Below are 24,754 nucleotides of genomic sequence, written 5' to 3' on the forward strand. Positions count from 1 at the left end.
GCTTTCTATGTATGAGAAGTGTGCTGCCAGCAGGAATCATTTTGATGTCAAGATGCATGCAGCCAGAAGAGAAGAGGTTTCTATAAATGGTAATACCTCCTCTCTGAAACGATCTAGAAGGCCAAGACTCTTCCTGGAAAAGGAGACCACGATATATCCCAGATCATTGTTGCCAGAGTAAACCATAATATGAGTGATCCCTACTGCCACTATGGACTAGATTGATGATATCAGTGATACCAACTGCCATGGGAAGGATATTGACATAATTTCTTCATGCTGACACTGGTAACTATAATAAGATCCACAGTCACTCAATGTTGTCTTTGAAGAGCTCAGATATGTTTGTGATCCCTCAAACAGAAGATTCGAGTGTGAATTTCATGAACAGTACTATGGCATATGTTCATAAGGTAAGTGATCTTTCTTGCTTCAGCAGATACTTTTGGTGCCAGTGATTCTACCTCAAACCTGGAGATACGTTGATTCCAGAACTTCAAGGTGTGATCAGCAATGGAGTCCATTGTTCCTATTGTTAATGGAGACCCTGATAATGGCCATGATCTGTATGAATGCTTGAGAATCTGCTGAATTTTAAGGTCCATGCTGATGCCTGAGGTCATATTGAGGTAAGTATTCCGAGTAAGCAGAGAAGATGAGTCTAATATCTGAGGTCCTACCTACCAAAGAAAATACTCGATGTCCCGAATTCGTGCAAAGAGCCTCAGCTCTATACAATATACAATATACAATAAGGTGCTTACTGCGACCAGAGGATGTAGTGAGCCACTGATCTAATATGCCACTAGAGATGAGAATGAACATAATGACTTCTTTTCTTTAAATCAGTGCTGATGTCACTGAAGTATACCAGTCAGCAGATACCATTATATTACCCAAAATCCACACTGCCAGAGGCAACTTTCTTTTCAGTGATCTCTGCTGCCACTGAGCAACACGTTAAGGTGATTAATCCAATATGGACAACATTGATGAAATCAGTGATTTCAGCTGCAACGGTTAAGGTGTTGACATCACTCATCCATGCTGCTACTGGTAACCATGTTGAGTTCCACAGTCAGTGTGGTCTTTGAAGAGTTCTGTGATGTCTGTTATACCTCAGTCAGAGGAGTCTACTGTGAAGTTCATGGTCATACTGCTGCCTTAGATTATAAGGAGATAAGTGATCTGTGATGCTTACTGGGGTGCCTTTGACACCTGTGATCCTACCCTGACCCTGAAGATATATTGATGCCAGTGCTGCCTGCTGTGACAAGCAATCATGGTGGAGTCCATTTTTCCTATGGATGATGGAGACACTAATGAGGTCCTTGATCTGTATTTGCTGCCAGAGAACCTGCTGAAGGATTCGCAGTTCCATACTGATGCCTGAGATCATATTGAGGTAAGTGTTTTTTTCTGTGCAGGCCGTGAAGATCAGACTGATGTCTGAGATCCTATCTGCCACTGTAATTTCTCTTGATGTCGCTGATGCATGGATGTATCCTGAGCTGAAGAACATGTAATATATACGAACCTAATTGCCATCAGAAGAGCTAGTGATGTCAATGGTCTACCATCCACTGGAGAAGAGATGTATAATCATAATTTCTTCTGCCCTGTGACTAAATGTTAATGTCACTGAAGTTTATTTAGCAACAGATCCCACGGTTTTGTTCACAACCCCTGCAGTCAGAGGCAAACTTGTTGTTAGTGACCTCTGCTGCCGTTGGGAATCATGTTAATGTGATTAATCAAATTGGACTATATCGATGATATGAGTGATTCCAACCTCCAAAGGAAATGTGTTGATGTCACTAATCTAAGCTGCTGCTGGTAACCCTGCTGAGATCCACAGTCAGTGTTGTCGTCGAATAGCTCTGTGATGTTTGCAGTTCCTCATCAAGAAGACTACACTGTCAAGTTCTTGGTCAGTACTGCTGCCAAAGATCATCAGAAGGAGGTAAGTGATCTCTGCACTTTTTCAGATGCTTTTGATGCCTGCGATACTACCTAGAACATGAAGATATGTTGATGCCAGTGCTACAAGCTAGTTTTTTGAAACCACGAAAGGGTCCATTATTCCTATTGCTGATGGAGAATTTGGTGATCATCATGATCTGTTCTATTGCTTGTGAAATCTAGTGAATTTACAGTTCTATATAATGTCAATATCATATTGAGATAACTATTCTGAGCTGTAACTGAAGATCAGATTGATGTCTAAGATCCTACCTGCCAGAGGAAATACTGTGAATGTCTCAGATGAATGTATGCAGGCCACTCTGTGGACCATGTAATATACAGGTTTCTAACTGCCACAAGAATAGCTAGTGATGCCAAAAATCTATCCTGTCAGTAGTGAAGATGTCTATGATCATCATTACTTCTGCCCTCTGACGCAATGCCAATGTCACTCAAAGATTCCTGGCAAAAAGTCCCCGTATTATTGCTTAAGAGTGATACTGCCCAAACAACCATGTCAGTGTTCTATACTGCCCTGGGGACACTGTCAATATCACCAAACCAAAATGCCTGCAGAAACTATGATGATGTCAAACATTAATGCTGCTGCCATTAGCCAGGTTGAAAGTCATAGCCTTTGTTACATTTGAAAAGATTTTTAACGCCAAATATCCCTGAAGCCAGCTGAGTCTATGGAGATGTTCAATGTCAACAATATCCGAAGGACATGTGGATTATATGTTATATGTTATATTGAGGTCACCTTGGATACCCATGTTACTTCTGACCCCTGCTATCTCTTGGGACGATATTAATATGAATGTCTCCACATGCCAATGCAAACATTACTGATGCCAGTTTTATATGTTTCTGCCAAAAGAAACCTTGCATTTATAAGAAGTGTGCTGCAAGATGTAACCATTTTGATGTCAAGGTGAATGAAACCAAGAGAAGAGAGTTTTCTAGAAATGGTCTCATCTGCACTCTGAAACTATCTAGAATTCTAAGATGCTTCCCGGCCAAATAAACCATGTTATATCGTAGAACACTTTTGCCAGAGTAAACCACAATATCAATGATCCCTACTGCCACTATGGCCTAGATTGATGACATCAGTGATACCAACTGCCATGGGAAGGATATTAGCATCATTCCTTCATGCTGACACTAGTAATCACATTAATATACACAGTCAGTATTGTTTTTGAAGAGCTCAGGGATGTTTGTGATTTCTAAAAGAGAAGAGTCTGTTGTAAACTTCACTTCATGATCAGTACTGTGACCCAAGATCATAATGAGGCAAGTGATCTGTCCTATTTATGGAGATGATTTTGATCCCTGTGATCCTACCTCGAACCTGCAGATATTTGAGTCCAACACGGCAAGCTTTGACCAGCAATCATGATGGATTCCACTGCTCCTATTACTAATGGAGACCATGATTATAGCCATGATCTGTATAGATGCTTGAGAATCTGCTGAATTACAACATCCATACTGAGGCCAAGGATATATTGAGGTAAGTATTCTGAGCAGGCACAGGAGGTGAGTCTGATATCTGAGATCGTACATACCACCGAAAATTCTCTTGTTGTGTTAGACTCAGCTATTGAACATGAAGTATATAAGATACTAATGCCACCAGAGGATCTAATGCTGTCAATGATCTAGTCTGCCACTGGAGACGAGAATGAACATAATAACTTTTGTTCTCTGACTCAATGCTGATATCACTGATGTTTACCTGGCAACAGACTCTATGGTTTGGCCCAAAATCTGTGCTGTCAGTGAAAACCTTGTAGTTAAAGATCCCTGCTACCTTTGGGAAACATGTTAATGTGAATAATCCCACATGGATTAGATTGATGAAATCAGTGATTCCAGCTGCCACAGTTAAGATGTTGACATCACTCATCCGTGCTGCTACTGGTACCCATGTTGAGTTCCACAGTCAGTGTGGTCTTTGAAGAGGTCTGTGATGTCTGTTATCCCTCAGCCAGAAGAGTCTACTGTGAAGTTCATGGTCATACTGCTGCCTTAGATTATAAGGAGATAAGTGATCTGTGATGCTTTCTGGGGTGCCCTTGACACCTGTGATCCTACCCTGACCCTGAAGATATATTGATGCCAGTGCTGCCTGCTGTGACAAGCAATCATGGTGGAGTCCATTTTTCCTATGGATGATGGAGACACTAATGAGGTCCTTGATCTGTTTTTGCTGCCAGAGAAACTGGTGAAGAATTCGCAGTTCCATACTGATGCCTGCGATCACATTGAGGTAAGTGTTTTTTTCTGTGCAGGCCGCGGAGATCAGACTGATGTCTGAGATCCTATCTGCCGCTGTAAATTCTCTTGATGTCGCTGATGCATGGATGTATCCTGAGCTGAAGAACATGTAATGTATACGAACCTAATTGCCATCAGAAGAGCTAGTGATGTCAATGGTCTACCATCCACTGGAGAAGAGATGTATAATCATAATTTCTTCTGCCCTGTGACTAAATGTTAATGTCACTGAAAATATTTAGCAACAGATCCCACGGTTTTGTACACAACCCCTGCAGTCAGAGGCAAACTTGTTGTTAGTGACCTCTGCTGCCGTTGGGAATCATGTTAATGTGATTAATCCAATTGGACTATATCGATGATATGAGTGATTCCAACCTCCAAGGGAAATGTGTTGATGTCACTAATCTAAGCTGCTGCTGGTAACCCTGCTGAAATCCACAGTCAGTGTTGTCCTCGAATAGCTCTGTGATGTTTGCGGTTCCTCATCAAGAAGACTACACTGTCAAGTTCTTGGTCAGTACTGCTGCCAAAGATCATCATAAGGAGGTAAGTGATCTCTGCACTTTTTCAGATGCTTTTGATGCCTGCGATACTACCTAGAACATGAAGATATGTTGATGCCAGTGCTACAAGCTAGTTTTTTGAAATCAGGAAAGGGTCCATTATTCCTATTGCTGATGGAGAATTTGGTGATCATCATGATCTGTTCTACTGCTTGTGAAATCTAGTGAATTTACCGTTCTATATAGATGTCAATATCATATTGAGATGACTATTCTGAGCTGTCACTGAAGATCAGATTGATGTCTAAGATCCTACCTGCCAGAGGAAATACTGTGAATGTCTCAGATTAATGTATGCAGGCCACTCTGTGGACCATGTAATATACAGGTTTCTAACTGCCACAAGAAGAGCTAGTGATGCCAAAAATCTATCCTGTCAGTAGTGAAGATGTCTATGACCATCATTACTTCTGCCCTCTGATGCAATGCCAATGTCACTCAAAGATACCTGGAAAAAAGAACCCGTATTATTGCTTAAGAGCGATGCTGCCCAAACAACCATGCCAGTGTTCTATACTGCCCTGGGGACAATGTCAATATCACCAAACCAAAATGCCTGCAGAAACTATGATGATGTCAAACATTAATGCTGCTGCCATTAGCCAGGTTGAAAGTCATAGCCTTTGTTACATTTGGGAAGATTTTTAATGCCAAATATCCCTGAAGCCAGCTGAGTCTATGGAGATGTTCAATGTCAACAATATCCGAAGGAAATGTGGAGTTATATGTTATATGTTATATTGAGTTCACCTTGGATACCCATGTTACTTCTGACCCCTGCTATCTCTTGGGACGATATCAATATGAATGTCTCCACATGCCAATGCAATCATTACTGATGCCAGTTTTATATGTTTCTGCCAAAAGAAACCTTGCATTTATAAGAAGTGTGCTGCAAGATGTAACCATTTTGATGTGAAGGTGAATGAAACCAAGAGAAGAGAGTTTTCTAGAAATGGTCTCATCTGCACTCTGAAACTATCTAGAATTCTAAGATGCTTCCCGGCCAAATAAACCATGTTATATCGTAGAACACTTTTGCCAGAGTAAACCACAATATCAATGATCCCTACTGCCACTATGGACTAGATTGATGACATCAGTGATACCAACTGCCATGGGAAGAATATTAACATCATTCTTTCATGCTGACACTAGTAATCACATTAATATCCACAGTCAATATTGTTTTTGAAGAGCTCAGGGATGTTTGTGATTTCTAAAAGAGAAGAGTATGTTGTGAACTTCAGTTCATGATCAGTACTGTGACCCAAGGTCATAATGAGGCAAGTGCTCTGTCCTATTTATGGAGATGATTTTAATCCCTGTGATCCTACCTCGAACCTGCAGATATTAGAGTCCAACACTGCAAGCTTTGACCAGCAATCATGATGGATTCCACTGCTCCTATTACTAATGGAGACCATGATTATAGCCAAGATCTGTATAGATGCTTGAGAATCTGCTGAATTACAACATCCATACTGAGGCCAAGGATATATTGAGGTAAGTATTCTGAGCAGGCACAGGAGGTGAGTCTGATATCTGAGATCCTACGTACCACGGAAAATTCTCTTGATGTCTTTGACTCAGCTATTGAACATGAAGTATATAAGATACTAATGCCACCAGAGGATCTAATGCTGTCACTGATCTAGTCTGCCACTGGAGACAAGAATGTACATAATAAATTTTGTTCTCTGATTCAATGCTGATATCACTGAAGTTTACCTGGCAACAGACTCTATGGTTTGGCCCAAAATCTGTGCTGTCAGTGACAACCTTCTTGTTAAAGATCCCTGCTACCTTTGGGAAACATGTTAATGTGAATAATCCCACATGGATTAGATTGATGAAATCAGTGATTCCAGCTGCCACAGTTAAGATGTTGACATCACTCATCCGTGCTGCTACTGGTAACCATGTTGAGTTCCACAGTCAGTGTGATCTTTGAAGAGTTCTGTGATGTCTGTTATCCCTCAGCCAGAGGAGTCTACTGTGAAGTTCATGGTCATAGTGCTGCCTTAGATTATAAGGAGATAAGTGATCTGTGATGGGGTGCCCTTGACACCTGTGATCCTACCCTGACCCTGAAGATATATTGATGCCAGTGCTGCCTGCTGTGACCAGCAATCATGATGGAGTCCATTTTTCCTATGGATGATGGAGACACTAATGAGGTCCTTGATCTGTATTTGCTGCCAGAGAACCTGCTGAAGGATTCGCAGTTTCATACTGATGCCTGAGATCATATTGAGGTAAGTGTTTTTTTCTGTGCAGGCCTCGGAGATCAGACTGATGTCTGAGATCCTATCTGCCTCTGTAATTTCTCTTCATGTCCCTGATGCATGGATGTATCCTGAGCTGAAGAACATGTAATGTGTACGAACCTAATTGCCATCAGAAGAGCTAGTGATGTCAATGGTCTACCGTCCACTGGAGAAGAGATGTATAATCATAATTTCTTCTGCCCTGTGACTAAATGTTAGTGTCACCGAAGTTTATTTAGCAACAGATCCCACGGTTTTGTTCACAATCCCTGCAGTCAGAGGCAAACTTGTTGTTAGTGACCTCTGCTGCCGTTGGGAATCATGTTAATTTGATTAATCCATTTGGACTATATCGATGATATGAGTGATTCCAACCTCCGAGGGAAATGTGTTGATGTCACTAATCTAAGCTGCTGCTGGTAACCCTGCTGAGATCCACAGTCAGTGTTGTCGTCGAATAGCTCTGTGATGTTTGCGGTTCCTCATCAAGAAGACTACACTGTCAAGTTCTTGGTCAGTACTGCTGCCAAAGATCATCATAAGGAGGTAAGTGATCTCTGCACTTTTTCAGATGCTTTTGATGCCTGTGATCCTACCTAGAACATGAAGATATGTTGATGCCAGTGCTGCAAGCTAGTTTTTTGAAACCAGGAAAGGGTCCATTATTCCTATTGCTGATGGAGAATTTGGTGATCATCATGATCTGTGCTGTTGCTTTTGAAATCTAGTGAATTTACAGTTCTATATAGATGTCAATATCATATTGAGATAACTATTCTGAGCTGTCACTGAAGATCAGATTGATGTCTAAGATCCTACCTGCCAGAGGAAATACTGTGAATGTCTCAGATTAATGTATGCAGGCCACTCTGTGGACCATGTAATATACAGGTTTCTAACTGCCACAAGAAGAGCTAGTGATGCCAAAAATCTATCCGGTCAGTAGTGAAGATGTCTATGACCATCATTACTTCTGTCCTCTGACGCAATGCCAATGTCACTCAAAGATACTTGGCAAAAAGTCCCCGTATTATTGCTTAAGAGTGATGCTGCCGAAACAACCATGTCAGTGTTCTATACTGCCATGGGGACAATGTCAATATCACCAAACCAAAATGCCTGCAGAAACTATGGTGATGTCAAACATTAATGCTGCTGCCATTAGCCATGTTGAAAGTCATAGCCTTTGTTACATTTGAAAAGATTTTTAATGCCAAATATCCCTGAAGCCAGCTGAGTCTATGGTGATGTTCAATGTCAACAATATCCGAAGGACATGTGGAGTTTTATGTTATATGTTATATTGAGGTCACCTTGGATACCCATGTTACTTCTGGCCCCTGCTATCTCTTGGGACGATATTAATATGAATGTCTCCACATGCCAATGCAATCATTACTGATGCCAGTTTTATATGTTTCTGCCAAAAGAAACCTTGCATTTATAAGAAGTGTGCTGCAAGATGTAACCATTTTGATGTCAAGGTGAATGAAACCAAGAGAGGAGAGTTTTCTAGAAATGGTCTCATCTGCACTCTGAAACTATCTACAATTCTAAGATGCTTCCCGCCAAATAAACCATGTTATATCGTAGAACACTTTGGCCAGAGTAAACCACAATATCAATGATCCCTACTGCCACTATGGACTTGATTGATGACATCAGTGATACCAATTGCCATTGGAAGGATATTAACATCATTCCTTCATGCTGACACTAGTAATCACATTAATATCCACAGTCAGTATTGTTTTGAAGAGCTCAGGGATGTTTGTGATTTCTCAAAAAGAAGAGTCTGTTGTGAACTTCAATTCATGATCAGTACTGTGACCCAAGGTCATAATGAGGCAAGTGTTCTGTCCTATTTATGGAGATGATTTTGATCCCTGTGATCCTACCTCGAACCTGCAGATATTTGCGTCCAACACTGCAAGCTTTGAGCAGCAATCATGATGGATTCCACTGCTCCTATTACTAATGGAGACCATGATTATAGCCATGATCTGTATAGATGCTTGAGAATCTGCTGAATTACAACATCCATACTGAGGCCAAGGATATATTGAGGTAAGTATTCTGAGCAGGCACAGGAGGTGACTCTGATATCTGAGATCCTACGTACCACCAAAAATTCTCTAGATGTCTCTGACTCAGCTATTGAACATGAAGTATATAAGATACTAATGCCACCAGAGTATCTAATGCTGTCAATGATCTAGTCTGCCACTGGAGATGAGAATGAACATAATAACTTTTGTTCTCTGATTCAATGCTGATATCACTGAAGTTTACCTGGCAACAGACTCTATGGTTTGGCCCAAAATCTGTGCTGTCAGTGAAAACCTTGTAGTTAAAGATCCCTGCTACCTTTGGGAAACATGTTAATGTGAATAATCCCACATGGATTAGATTGATGAAATCAGTGATTCCAGCTGCCACAGTTAAGATGTTGACATCACTAATCCGTGCTGCTACTGGTACCCATGTTGAGTTCCACAGTCAGTGTGGTCTTTGAAGAGGTCTGTGATGTCTGTTATCCCTCAGCCAGAAGAGTCTACTGTGAAGTTCATGGTCATACTGCTGCCTTAGATTATAAGGAGATAAGTGATCTGTGATGCTTTCTGGGGTGCCCTTGACACCTGTGATCCTACCCTGACCCTGAAGATATATTGATGCCAGTGCTGCCTGCTGTGACAAGCAATCATGGTGGAGTCCATTTTTCCTATGGATGATGGAGACACTAATGAGGTCCTTGATCTGTTTTTGCTGCCAGAGAAACTGGTGAAGAATTCGCAGTTCCATACTGATGCCTGCGATCACATTGAGGTAAGTGTTTTTTTCTGTGCAGGCCGCGGAGATCAGACTGATGTCTGAGATCCTATCTGCCACTGTAAATTCTCTTGATGTCGCTGATGCATGGATGTATCCTGAGCTGAAGAACATGTAATGTGTACGAACCTAATTGCCATCAGAAGAGCTAGTGATGTCAATGGTCTACCATCCACTGGAGAAGAGATGTATAATCATAATTTCTTCTGCCCTGTGACTAAATGTTAATGTCACTGAAGTTTATTTAGCAACAGATCCCACGGTTTTGTTCACAACCCCTGCAGTCAGAGGCAAACTTGTTGTTAGTGACCTCTGTTGCCGTTGGGAATCATGTTAATGTGATTAATCCAATTGGACTATATCGATGATATGAGTGATTCCAACCTCCAAGGGAAATGTGTTGATGTCACTAATCTAAGCTGCTGCTGGTAACCCTGCTGAAATCCACAGTCAGTGTTGTCCTCGAATAGCTCTGTGATGTTTGCGGTTCCTCATCAAGAAGACTACACTGTCAAGTTCTTTGTCAGTACTGCTGCCAAAGATCATCATAAGGAGGTAAGTGATCTCTGCACTTTTTCAGATGCTTTTGATGCCTGCGATACTACCTAGAACATGAAGATATGTTGATGCCAGTGCTACAAGCTAGTTTTTTGAAATCAGGAAAGGGTCCATTATTCCTATTGCTGATGGAGAATTTGGTGATCATCATGATCTGTTCTATTGCTTGTGAAATCTAGTGAATTTACAGTTCTATATAGATGTCAATATCATATTGAGATAACTATTCTGAGCTGTCACTGAAGATCAGATTGATGTCTAAGATCCTACCTGCCAGAGGAAATACTGTGAATGTCTCATATTAATGTATGCAGGCCACTCTGTGGACCATGTAATATACAGGTTTCTAACTGCCACAAGAAGAGCTAGTGATGCCAAAAATCTATCCGGTCAGTAGTGAAGATGTCTATGACCATCATTACTTCTGTCCTCTGACGCAATGCCAATGTCACTCAAAGATACTTGGCAAAAAGTCCCCGTATTATTGCTTAAGAGTGATGCTGCCGAAACAACCATGTCAGTGTTCTATACTGCCATGGGGACAATGTCAATATCACCAAACCAAAATGCCTGCAGAAACTATGGTGATGTCAAACATTAATGCTGCTGCCATTAGCCATGTTGAAAGTCATAGCCTTTGTTACATTTGAAAAGATTTTTAATGCCAAATATCCCTGAAGCCAGCTGAGTCTATGGTGATGTTCAATGTCAACAATATCCGAAGGACATGTGGAGTATTATGTTATATGTTATATTGAGGTCACCTTGGATACCCATGTTACTTCTGGCCCCTGCTATCTCTTGGGACGATATTAATATGAATGTCTCCACATGCCAATGCAATCATTACTGATGCCAGTTTTATATGTTTCTGCCAAAAGAAACCTTGCATTTATAAGAAGTGTGCTGCAAGATGTAACCATTTTGATGTCAAGGTGAATGAAACCAAGAGAAGAGAGTTTTCTAGAAATGGTCTCATCTGCACTCTGAAACTATCTAGAATTCTAAGATGCTTCCCGGCCAAATAAACCATGTTATATCGTAGAACACTTTTGCCAGAGTAAACCACAATATCAATGATCCCTACTGCCACTATGGACTAGATTGATGACATCAGTGATACCAACTGCCATGGGAAGGATATTAGCATCATTCCTTCATGCTGACACTAGTAATCACATTAATATACACAGTCAGTATTGTTTTTGAAGAGCTCAGGGATGTTTGTGATTTCTAAAATAGAAGAGTCTGTTGTGAACTTCACTTCATGATCAGTACTGTGACCCAAGATCATAATGAGGCAAGTGATCTGTCCTATTTATGGAGATGATTTTGATCCCTGTGATCCTACCTCGAACCTGCAGATATTTGAGTCCAACACGGCAAGGTTTGACCAGCAATCATGATGGATTCCACTGCTCCTATTACTAATGGAGACCATGATTATAGCCATGATCTGTATAGATGCTTGAGAATCTGCTGAATTACAACATCCATACTGAGGCCAAGGATATATTGAGGTAAGTATTCTGAGCAGGCACAGGAGGTGAGTCTGATATCTGAGATCGTACATACCACCGAAAATTCTCTTGTTGTGTTAGACTCAGCTATTGAACATGAAGTATATAAGATACTAATGCCACCAGAGGATCTAATGCTGTCAATGATCTAGTCTGCCACTGGAGACGAGAATGAACATAATAACTTTTGTTCTCTGACTCAATGCTGATATCACTGAAGTTTACCTGGCAACAGACTCTATGGTTTGGCCCAAAATCTGTGCTGTCAGTGAAAACCTTGTAGTTAAAGATCCCTGCTAACTTTGGGAAACATGTTAATGTGAATAATCCCACATGGATTAGATTGATGAAATCAGTGATTCCAGCTGCCACAGTTAAGATGTTGACATCACTCATCCGTGCTGCTACTGGTACCCATGTTGAGTTCCACAGTCAGTGTGGTCTTTGAAGAGGTCTGTGATGTCTGTTATCCCTCAGCCAGAAAAGTCTACTGTGAAGTTCATGGTCATACTGCTGCCTTAGATTATAAGGAGATAAGTGATCTGTGATGCTTTCTGGGGTGCCCTTGACACCTGTGATCCTACCCTGACCCTGAAGATATATTGATGCCAGTGCTGCCTGCTGTGACAAGCAATCATGGTGGAGTCCATTTTTCCTATGGATGATGGAGACACTAATGAGGTCCTTGATCTGTTTTTGCTGCCAGAGAAACTGGTGAAGAATTCGCAGTTCCATACTGATGCCTGCGATCACATTGAGGTAAGTGTTTTTTTCTGTGCAGGCCGCGGAGATCAGACTGATGTCTGAGATCCTATCTGCCACTGTAAATTCTCTTGATGTCGCTGATGCATGGATGTATCCTGAGCTGAAGAACATGTAATGTGTACGAACCTAATTGCCATCAGAAGAGCTAGTGATGTCAATGGTCTACCATCCACTGGAGAAGAGATGTATAATCATAATTTCTTCTGCCCTGTGACTATATGTTAATGTCACTGAAAATATTTAGCAACAGATCCCACGGTTTTGTACACAACCCCTGTAGTCAGAGGCAAACTTGTTGTTAGTGACCTCTGCTGCCGTTGGGAATCATGTTAATGTGATTAATCAAATTGGACTATATCGATGATATGAGTGATTCCAACCTCCAAGGGAAATGTGTTGATGTCACTAATCTAAGCTGCTGCTGGTAACCCTGCTGAAATCCACAGTCAGTGTTGTCCTCGAATAGCTCTGTGATGTTTGCGGTTCCTCATCAAGAAGACTACACTGTCAAGTTCTTGGTCAGTACTGATGCCAAAGATCATCATAAGGAGGTAAGTGATCTCTGCACTTTTTCAGATGCTTTTGATGCCTGCGATACTACCTAGAACATGAAGATATGTTGATGCCAGTGCTACAAGCTAGTTTTTTGAAATCAGGAAAGGGTCCATTATTCCTATTGCTGATGGAGAATTTGGTGATCATCATGATCTGTTCTACTGCTTGTGAAATCTAGTGAATTTACCGTTCTATATAGATGTCAATATCATATTGAGATGACTATTCTGAGCTGTCACTGAAGATCAGATTGATGTCTATGATCCTACCTGCCAGAGGAAATACTGTGAATGTCTCAGATTAATGTATGCAGGCCACTCTGTGGACCATGTAATATACAGGTTTCTAACTGCCACAAGAAGAGCTAGTGATGCCAAAAATCTATCCTGTCAGTAGTGAAGATGTCTATGACCATCATTACTTCTGCCCTCTGATGCAATGCCAATGTCACTCAAAGATACCTGGAAAAAAGAACCCGTATTATTGCTTAAGAGCGATGCTGCCCAAACAACCATGCCAGTGTTCTATACTGCCCTGGGGACAATGTCAATATCACCAAACCAAAATGCCTGCAGAAACTATGATGATGTCAAACATTAATGCTGCTGCCATTAGCCAGGTTGAAAGTCATAGCCTTTGTTACATTTGGGAAGATTTTTAATGCCAAATATCCCTGAAGCCAGCTGAGTCTATGGAGATGTTCAATGTCAACAATATCCGAAGGAAATGTGGAGTTATATGTTATATGTTATATTGAGGTCACCTTGGATACCCATGTTACTTCTGACCCCTGCTATCTCTTGGGACGATATCAATATGAATGTCTCCACATGCCAATGCAATCATTACTGATGCCAGTTTTATATGTTTCTGCCAAAAGAAACCTTGCATTTATAAGAAGTGTGCTGCAAGATGTAACCATTTTGATGTGAAGGTGAATGAAACCAAGAGAAGAGAGTTTTCTAGAAATGGTCTCATCTGCACTCTGAAACTATCTAGAATTCTAAGATGCTTCCCGGCCAAATAAACCATGTTATATCGTAGAACACTTTTGCCAGAGTAAACCACAATATCAATGATCCCTACTGCCACTATGGACTAGATTGATGACATCAGTGATACCAACTGCCATGGGAAGGATATTAACATCATTCTTTCATGCTGACACTAGTAATCACATTAATATCCACAGTCAATATTGTTTTTGAAGAGCTCAGGGATGTTTGTGATTTCTAAAAGAGAAGAGTCTGTTGTGAACTTCACTTCATGATCAGTACTGTGACCCAAGGTCATAATGAGGCAAGTGCTCTGTCCTATTTATGGAGATGATTTTAATCCCTGTGATCCTACCTCGAACCTGCAGATATTAGAGTCCAACACTGCAAGCTTTGACCAGCAATCATGATGGATTCCACTGCTCCTATTACTAATGGAGACCATGATTATAGCCAAGATCTGTATAGATGCTTGAGAATCTGCTGAATTACAACATCCATACTGAGGCCAAGGATATATTGAGGTAAGTATTCTGAGCAGGCACAGGAGGTGAGTCTGATATCTGAGATCCTACGTACCACGGAAAATTCTCTTGATGTCTTTGACTCAGCTATTGAACATGAAGTATATAAGATACTAATGCCACCAGAGGATCTAATGCTGTCACTGATCTAGTCTGCCACTGGAGACAAGAATGTACATAATAAATTTTGTTCTCTGATTCAATGCTGATATCACTGAAGTTTACCTGGGAACAGACTCTATGGTTTGGCCCAAAATCTGTGCTGTCAGTGACAACCTTCTTGTTAAAGATCCCTGCTACCTTTGGGAAACATGTTAATGTGAATAATCCCACATGGATTAGATTGATGAAATCAGTGATTCCAGCTGCCACAGTTAAGATGTTGACATCACTCATCCGTGCTGCTACTGGTAACCATGTTGAGTTCCACAGTCAGTGTGATCTTTGAAGAGTTCTGTGATGTCTGTTATCCCTCAGCCAGAGGAGTCTACTGTGAAGTTCATGGTCATAGTGCTGCCTTAGAATATAAGGAGATAAGTGATCTGTGATGGGGTGCCCTTGACACCTGTGATCCTACCCTGACCCTGAAGATATATTGATGCCAGTGCTGCCTGCTGTGACCAGCAATCATGATGGAGTCCATTTTTCCTATGGATGATGGAGACACTAATGAGGTCCTTGATCTGTATTTGCTGCCAGAGAACCTGCTGAAGGATTCGCAGTTCCATACTGATGCCTGAGATCATATTGAGGTAAGTGTTTTTTTCTGTGCAGGCCTCGGAGATCAGACTGATGTCTGAGATCCTATCTGCCTCTGTAATTTCTCTTGATGTCCCTGATGCATGGATGTATCCTGAGCTGAAGAACATGTAATGTGTACGAACCTAATTGCCATCAGAAGAGCTAGTGATGTCAATGGTCTACCGTCCACTGGAGAAGAGATGTATAATCATAATTTCTTCTGCCCTGTGACTAAATGTTAGTGTCACCGAAGTTTATTTAGCAACAGATCCCACGGTTTTGTTCACAATCCCTGCAGTCAGAGGCAAACTTGTTGTTAGTGACCTCTGCTGCCGTTGGGAATCATTTTAATGTGATTAATCCAATTGGACTATATCGATGATATGAGTGATTCCAACCTCCGAGGGAAATGTGTTGATGTCACTAATCTAAGCTGCTGCTGGTAACCCTGCTGAAATCCACAGTCAGTGTTGTCGTCGAATAGCTCTGTGATGTTTGCGGTTCCTCATCAAGAAGACTACACTGTCAAGTTCTTGGTCAGTACTGCTGCCAAAGATCATCATAAGGAGGTAAGTGATCTCTGCATTTTTTCAGATGCTTTTGATGCCTGTGATCCTACCTAGAACATGAAGATATGTTGATGCCAGTGCTGCAAGCTAGTTTTTTGAAACCAGGAAAGGGTCCATTATTCCTATTGCTGATGGAGAATTTGGTGATCATCATGATCTGTGCTGTTGCTTTTGAAATCTAGTGAATTTACAGTTCTATATAGATGTCAATATCATATTGAGATAACTATTCTGAGCTGTCACTGAAGATCAGATTGATGTCTAAGATCCTACCTGCCAGAGGAAATACTGTGAATGTCTCATATTAATGTATGCAGGCCACTCTGTGGACCATGTAATATACAGGTTTCTAACTGCCACAAGAAGAGCTAGTGATGCCAAAAATCTATCCGGTCAGTAGTGAAGATGTCTATGACCATCATTACTTCTGTCCTCTGACGCAATGCCAATGTCACTCAAAGATACTTGGCAAAAAGTCCCCGTATTATTGCTTAAGAGTGATGCTGCCGAAACAACCATGTCAGTGTTCTATACTGCCATGGGGATAATGTCAATATCACCAAACCAAAATGCCTGCAGAAACTATGGTGATGTCAAACATTAATGCTGCTGCCATTAGCCATGTTGAAAGTCATAGCCTTTGTTACATTTGAAAAGATTTTTAATGCCAAATATCCCTGAAGCCAGCTGAGTCTATGGTGATGTTCAATGTCAACAATATCCGAAGGACATGTGGAGTATTATGTTATATGTTATATTGAGGTCACCTTGGATACCCATGTTACTTCTGGCCCCTGCTATCTCTTGGGACGATATTAATATGAATGTCTCCACATGCCAATGCAATCATTACTGATGCCAGTTTTATATGTTTCTGCCAAAAGAAACCTTGCATTTATAAGAAGTGTGCTGCAAGATGTAACCATTTTGATGTCAAGGTGAATGAAACCAAGAGAGGAGAGTTTTCTAGAAATGGTCTCATCTGCACTCTGAAACTATCTAGAATTCTAAGATGCTTCCCGCCAAATAAACCATGTTATATCGTAGAAAACTTTTGCCAGAGTAAACCACAATATCAATGATCCCTACTGCCACTATGGACTTGATTGATGACATCAGTGATACCAATTGCCATGGGAAGGATATTAACATCATTCCTTCATGCTGACACTAGTAATCACATTAATATCCACAGTCAGTATTGTTTTGAAGAGCTTAGGGATGTTTGTGATTTCTCAAACAGAAGAGTCTGTTGTGAACTTCAATTCATGATCAGTACTGTGACCCAAGGTCATAATGAGGCAAGTGCTCTGTCCTATTTATGGAGATGATTTTGATCCCTGTGATCCTACCTCGAACCTGGAGATATTTGCGTCCAACACTGCAAGCTTTGAGCAGCAATCATGATGGATTCCACTGCTCCTATTACTAATGGAGACCATGATTATAGCCATGATCTGTATAGATGCTTGAGAATCTGCTGAATTACAACATCCATACTGAGGCCAAGGATATATTGAGGTAAGTATTCTGAGCAGGCACAGGAGGTGACTCTGATATCTGAGATCCTACGTACCACCAAAAATTCTCTAGATGTCTCTGACTCAGCTATTGAACATGAAGTATATAAGATACTAATGCCACCAGAGTATCTAATGCTGTCAATGATCTAGTCTGCCACTGGAGATGAGAATGAACATAATAACTTTTGTTCTCTGATTCAATGCTGATATCACTGAAGTTTACCTGGCAACAGACTCTATGGTTTGGCCCAAAATCTGTGCTGTCAGTGAAAACCTTGTAGTTAAAGATCCCTGCTACCTTTGGGAAACATGTTAATGTGAATAATCCCACATGGATTAGATTGATGAAATCAGTGATTCCAGCTGCCACAGTTAAGATGTTGACATCACTCATCCGTGCTGCTACTGGTACCCATGTTGAGTTCCACAGTCAGTGTGGTCTTTGAAGAGGTCTGTGATGTCTGTTATCCCTCAGCCAGAAGAGTCTACTGTGAAGTTCATGGTCATACTGCTGCCTTAGATTATAAGGAGATAAGTGATCTGTGATGCTTTCTGGGGTGCCCTTGACACCTGTGATCCTACCCTGACCCTGAAGATATATTGATGCCAGTGCTGCCTGCTGTGACAAGCAATCATGGTGGAGTCCATTTTTCCTATGGATGATGGAGACACTAATGAGGTCCTTGATCTGTTTTTGCTGCCAGAGAAACTGGTGAAGAATTCGCAGTTCCATACTGATGCCTGCGATCACATTGAGGTAAGTGTTTTTTTCTGTGCAGGCCGCGGAGATCAGACTGATGTCTGAGATCCTATCTGCCGCTGTAAATTCTCTTGATGTCGCTGATGCATGGATGTATCCTGAGCTGAAGAACATGTAATGTATACGAACCTAATTGCCATCAGAAGAGCTAGTGATGTCAATGGTCTACCATCCACTGGAGAAGAGATGTATAATCATAATTTCTTCTGCCCTGTGACTAAATGTTAATGTCACTGAAGTTTATTTAGCAACAGATCCCACGGTTTTGTTCACAACCCCTGCAGTCAGAGGCAAACTTGTTGTTAGTGACCTCTGCTGCCGTTGGGAATCATGTTAATGTGATTAATCCAATTGGACTATATCGATGATATGAGTGATTCCAACCTCCAAGGGAAATGTGTTGATGTCACTAATCTAAGCTGCTGCTGGTAACCCTGCTGAAATCCACAGTCAGTGTTGTCCTCGAATAGCTCTGTGATGTTTGCGGTTCCTCATCAAGAAGACTACACTGTCAAGTTCTTTGTCAGTACTGCTGCCAAAGATCATCATAAGGAGGTAAGTGATCTCTGCACTTTTTCAGATGCTTTTGATGCCTGCGATACTACCTAGAACATGAAGATATGTTGATGCCAGTGCTACAAGCTAGTTTTTTGAAATCAGGAAAGGGTCCATTATTCCTATTGCTGATGGAGAATTTGGTGATCATCATGATCTGTTCTATTGCTTGTGAAATCTAGTGAATTTACAGTTCTATATAGATGTCAATATCATATTGAGATAACTATTCTGAGCTGTCACTGAAGATCAGATTGATGTCTAAGATCCTACCTGCCAGAGGAAATACTGTGAATGTCTCATATTAATGTATGCAGGCCACTCTGTGGACCATGTAATATACAGGTTTCTAACTGCCACAAGAAGAGCTAGTGATGCCAAAAATCTATCTGGTCAGTAGTGAAGATGTCTATGACCATCATTACTTCTGTCCTCTGACGCAATGCCAATGTCACTCAAAGATACTTGGCAAAAAGTCCCCGTATTATTGCTTAAGAGTGATGCTGCCGAAACAACCATGTCAGTGTTCTATCCTGCCATGGGGACAATGTCAATATCACCAAACCAAAATGCCTGCAGAAACTATGGTGATGTCAAACATTAATGCTGCTGCCATTAGCCATGTTGAAAGTCATAGCCTTTGTTACATTTGAAAAGATTTTTAATGCCAAATATCCCTGAAGCCAGCTGAGTCTATGGTGATGTTCAATGTCAACAATATCCGAAGGACATGTGGAGTATTATGTTATATGTTATATTGAGGTCACCTTGGATACCCATGTTACTTCTGGCCCCTGCTATCTCTTGGGACGATATTAATATGAATGTCTCCACATGCCAATGCAATCATTACTGATGCCAGTTTTATATGTTTCTGCCAAAAGAAACCTTGCATTTATAAGAAGTGTGCTGCAAGATGTAACCATTTTGATGTCAAGGTGAATGAAACCAAGAGAGGAGAGTTTTCTAGAAATGGTCTCATCTGCACTCTGAAACTATCTAGAATACTAAGATGCTTCCCGGCCAAATAAACCATGTTATATCGTAGAACACTTTTGCCAGAGTAAACCACAATATCAATGATCCCTACTGCCACTATGGACTAGATTGATGACATCAGTGATACCAACTGCCATCGGAAGGATATTAACATCATTCCTTCATCCTGACACTAGTAATCACATTAATATCCACAGTCAGTATTGTTTTTGAAGAGCTTAGGGATGTTTGTGATTTCTAAAACAGAAGAGTCTGTTTTGTACTTCACTTCATGATCAGTACTGTGACCCAAGGTCATAATGAGGCAAGTCCTCTGTCCTATTTATGGAGATGAATTTGATCCCTGTGATCCTACCTCGAACCTGGAGTATTTGAGTCCAGCACAGCAAGCTTTGACCAGCAATCATGATGGATTCCACTGCTCCTATTACTAATGGAGACCATAATTATAGCCAAGATCTGTATAGATGCTTGAGAATCTGCTGAATTACAACATCCATACTGAGGCCAAGGATATATTGAGGTAAGTATTCTGAGCAGGCACAGGAGGTGACTCTGATATCTGAGACCCTACATACCACCGAAAATTCTCTTGATGTCTCTGACTGAGCTATTGAACATAAGTATATAAGATACTAATGCCACCAGAGGATCTAATGCTGTCAATGATCTAGTCTGCCACTGGAGACAAGAATGTACATAATAACTTTTGTTCTCTGACTCAATGCTGATATCACTGAAGTTTACCTGGCAACAGACTCTATGGTTTGGCCCAAAATCTGTGCTGTCAGTGACAACCTTCTTGTTAAAGATCCCGGCTACCTTTGGGACACATGTTAATGTGAATAATCCCACATGGATTAGATTGATGAAATCAGTGATTCCAGCTGCCAAAGTTAAGATGTTGACATCACTCATCCATGCTGCTACTGGTAACCATGTTGAGTTCCACAGTCAGTGTGATCTTTGAAGAGTTCTGTGATGTCTGTTATCCCTCAGCCAGAGGTGTCTACTGTAAAGTTCATGGTCATACTGCTGCCTTAGATTATAAGGAGATGTGTGATCTGTGATGGGGTGCCCTTGACACCTGTGATCCTACCCTGACCCTGAAGATATATTGATGCCAGTGCTGCCTGCTGTGACCAGCAATCATGATGTAGTCCATTTTTCCTATGGATGATGGAGACACTAATGAGGTCCTTGATCTGTATTTGCTGCCAGAGAACCTGCTGAAGGATTCGCAGTTCCATACTGATGCCTGAGATCATATTGAGGTAAGTGTTTTTTTCTGTGCAGGCCTCGGAGATCAGACTGATGTCTGAGATCCTATCTGCCACTGTAATTTCTCTTGATGTCCCTGATGCATGGATGTATCCTGAGCTGAAGAACATGTAATGTGTACGAACCTAATTGCCATCAGAAGAGCTAGTGATGTCAATGGTCTACCGTCCACTGGAGAAGAGATGTATAATCATAATTTCTTCTGCCCTGTGACTAAATGTTAGTGTCACTGAAGTTTATTTAGCAACAGATCCCACGGTTTTGTTCACAATCCCTGCAGTCAGAGGCAAACTTGTTGTTAGTGACCTCTGCTGCCGTTGGGAATCATGTTAATGTGATTAATCCAATTGGACTATATCGATGATATGAGTGATTCCAACCTCCGAGGGAAATGTGTTGATGTCACTAATCTAAGCTGCTGCTGGTAACCCTGCTGAGATCCACAGTCAGTGTTGTCGTCGAATAGCTCTGTGATGTTTGCGGTTCCTCATCAAGAAGACTACACTGTCAAGTTCTTGGTCAGTACTGCTGCCAAAGATCATCATAAGGAGGTAAGTGATCTCTGCACTTTTTCAGATGCTTTTGATGCCTGTGATCCTACCTAGAACATGAAGATATGTTGATGCCAGTGCTACAAGCTAGTTTTTTGAAACCAGGAAAGGGTCCATTATTCCTATTGCTGATGGAGAATTTGGTGATCATCATGATCTGTTCTACTGCTTGTGAAATCTAGTGAATTTACAGTTCTATATAGATGTCAATATCATATTGAGATAACTATTCTGAGCTGTCACTGAAGATCAGATTGATGTCTAAGATCCTACCTGCCAGAGGAAATACTGTGAATGTCTCAGATTAATGTATGCAGGCCACTCTGTGGACCATGTAATATACAGGTTTCTAACTGCCACAAGAAGAGCTAGTGATGCCAAAAATCTATCCTGTCAGTAGTGAAGATGTCTATGACCATCATTACTTCTGTCCTCTGATGCAATGCCAATGTCACTCAAAGATACCTGGCAAAAAGACCCCGTATTATTGCTTAAGAGTGATGCTGCCCAAACAACCATGTCAGTGTTCTATACTACCCTGGGGACTATGTCAATATCACCAAACCAAAATGCCTGCAGAAACTATGATGATGTCAAACATTAATGCTGCTGCCATTAGCCATGTTGAAAGTCATAGCCTTTGTTACATTTGGGAAGATTTTTAATGCCAAATATCCCTGAAGCCAGCTGAGTCTATGGTGATGTTCAATGTCAACAATATCCGAAGGACATGTGGAGTATTATGTTATATGTTATATTGAGGTCACCTTGGATACCCATGTTACTTCTGACCCCTGCTATCTCTTGGGACGATATCAATATGAATGTCTCCACATGCCAAGGCAATCATTACTGATGCCAGTTTTATATGTTTCTGCCAAAAGAAACCTTGCATTTATAAGAAGTGTGCTGCAAGATGTAACCATTTTGATGTCAAGGTGAATGAAACCAAGAGAAGAGAGTTTTCTAGAAATGGTCTCATCTGCACTCTGAAACTATCTAGAATTCTAAGATGCTTCCCGGCCAAATAAACCATGTTATATCGTAGAACACTTTTGCCAGAGTAAACCACAATATCAATGATCCCTACTGCCACTATGGACTAGATTGATGACATCAGTGATACCAACTGCCATGAGAAGGATATTAACATCATTCCTTCATGCTGACACTAGTAATCACATTAATATCCACAGTCAATATTGTTTTTGAAGAGCTCAGGGATGTTTGTGATTTCTAAAAGAGAAGAGTCTGTTGTGAACTTCACTTCATGATCAGTACTGTGACCCAAGGTCATAATGAGGCAAGTCCTCTGTCCTATTTATGGAGATGAATTTGATCCCTGTGATCCTACCTCGAACCTGGAGTATTTGAGTCCAGCACAGCAAGCTTTGAGCAGCAATCATGATGGATTCCACTGCTCCTATTACTAATGGAGACCATGATTATAGCCATGATCTGTATAGATGCTTGAGAATCTGCTGAATTACAACATCCATACTGAGGCCAAGGATATATTGAGTTAAGTATTCTGAGCAGGCACAGGAGGTGACTCTGATATCTGAGACCCTACATACCACCGAAAATTCTCTTGATGTCTCTGACTCAGCTATTGAACATGAAGTATATAAGATACTAATGCCACCAGAGGATCTAATGCTGTCAATGATCTAGTCTGCCACTGGAGACAAGAATGTACATAATAACTTTTGTTCTCTGACTCAATGCTGATATCACTGAAGTTTACCTGGCAACAGACTCTATGGTTTGGCCCAAAATCTGTGCTGTCAGTGACAACCTTCTTGTTAAAGATCCCTGCTACCTTTGGGAAACATGTTAATGTGAATAATCCCACATGGATAAGATTGATGAAATCAGTGATTCCAGCTGCCACAGTTAAGATGTTGACATCACTCATCCATGCTGCTACTGGTAACCATGTTGAGTTCCACAGTCAGTGTGATCTTTGAAGAGTTCTGTGATGTCTGTTATCCCTCAGCCAGAGGAGTCTACTGTGAAGTTCATGGTCATAGTGCTGCCTTAGATTATAAGGAGATAAGTGATCTGTGATGGGGTGCCCTTGACACCTGTGATCCTACCCTGACCCTGAAGATATATTGATGCCAGTGCTGCCTGCTGTGACCAGCAATCATGATGGCGTCCATTTTTCCTATGGATGATGGAGACACTAATGAGGTCCTTGATCTGTATTTGCTGCCAGAGAACCTGCTGAAGGATTCGCAGTTCCATACTGATGCCTGAGATCATATTGAGGTAAGTGTTTTTTTTTTCTGTGCAGGCCTCGGAGATCAGACTGATGTCTGAGATCCTATCTGCCACTGTAATTTCTCTTGATGTCCCTGATGCATGGATGTATCCTGAGCTGAAGAACATGTAATGTGTACGAACCTAATTGCCATCAGAAGAGCTAGTGATGTCAATGGTCTACCGTCCACTGGAGAAGAGATGTATAATCATAATTTCTTCTGCCCTGTGACTAAATGTTAGTGTCACTGAAGTTTATTTAGCAACAGATCCCACGGTTTTGTTCACAATCCCTGCAGTCAGAGGCAAACTTGTTGTTAGTGACCTCTGCTGCCGTTGGGAATCATGTTAATGTGATTAATCCAATTGGACTATATCGATGATATGAGTGATTCCAACCTCCGAGGGAAATGTGTTGATGTCACTAATCTAAGCTGCTGCTGGTAACCCTGCTGAGATCCACAGTCAGTGTTGTCGTCGAATAGCTCTGTGATGTTTGCGGTTCCTCATCAAGAAGACTACACTGTCAAGTTCTTGGTCAGTACTGCTGCCAAAGATCATCATAAGGAGGTAAGTGATCTCTGCACTTTTTCAGATGCTTTTGATGCCTGTGATCCTACCTAGAACATGAAGATATGTTGATGCCAGTGCTGCAAGCTAGTTTTTTGAAACCAGGA

General features: G+C 41.2%; 1 long non-coding RNA gene across 16 annotated transcripts in view; it reads left to right on the top strand.

The window, feature by feature from the left end:
• The window catches only part of LOC102550812 (uncharacterized), an 80,659-nt gene that overhangs the window by 41,338 nt on the left and 14,567 nt on the right, over positions 1-24,754 (top strand). For 9 of the 16 annotated variants that reach the window (XR_005498181.2, XR_010061516.1, XR_010061518.1 and 6 more), the window contains exon 3: positions 1-24,754. This exon is cut by the window's right edge. This is a non-coding gene — a long non-coding RNA (uncharacterized LOC102550812). The other 7 variants (XR_010061529.1, XR_010061526.1, XR_010061527.1 and 4 more) reach the window with 7 other exon arrangements.

This window comes from Rattus norvegicus, chromosome X, assembly GCF_036323735.1.
Source record: "Rattus norvegicus strain BN/NHsdMcwi chromosome X, GRCr8, whole genome shotgun sequence".
In the NCBI taxonomy this organism is placed as follows: Eukaryota; Metazoa; Chordata; class Mammalia; order Rodentia; family Muridae; genus Rattus; species Rattus norvegicus.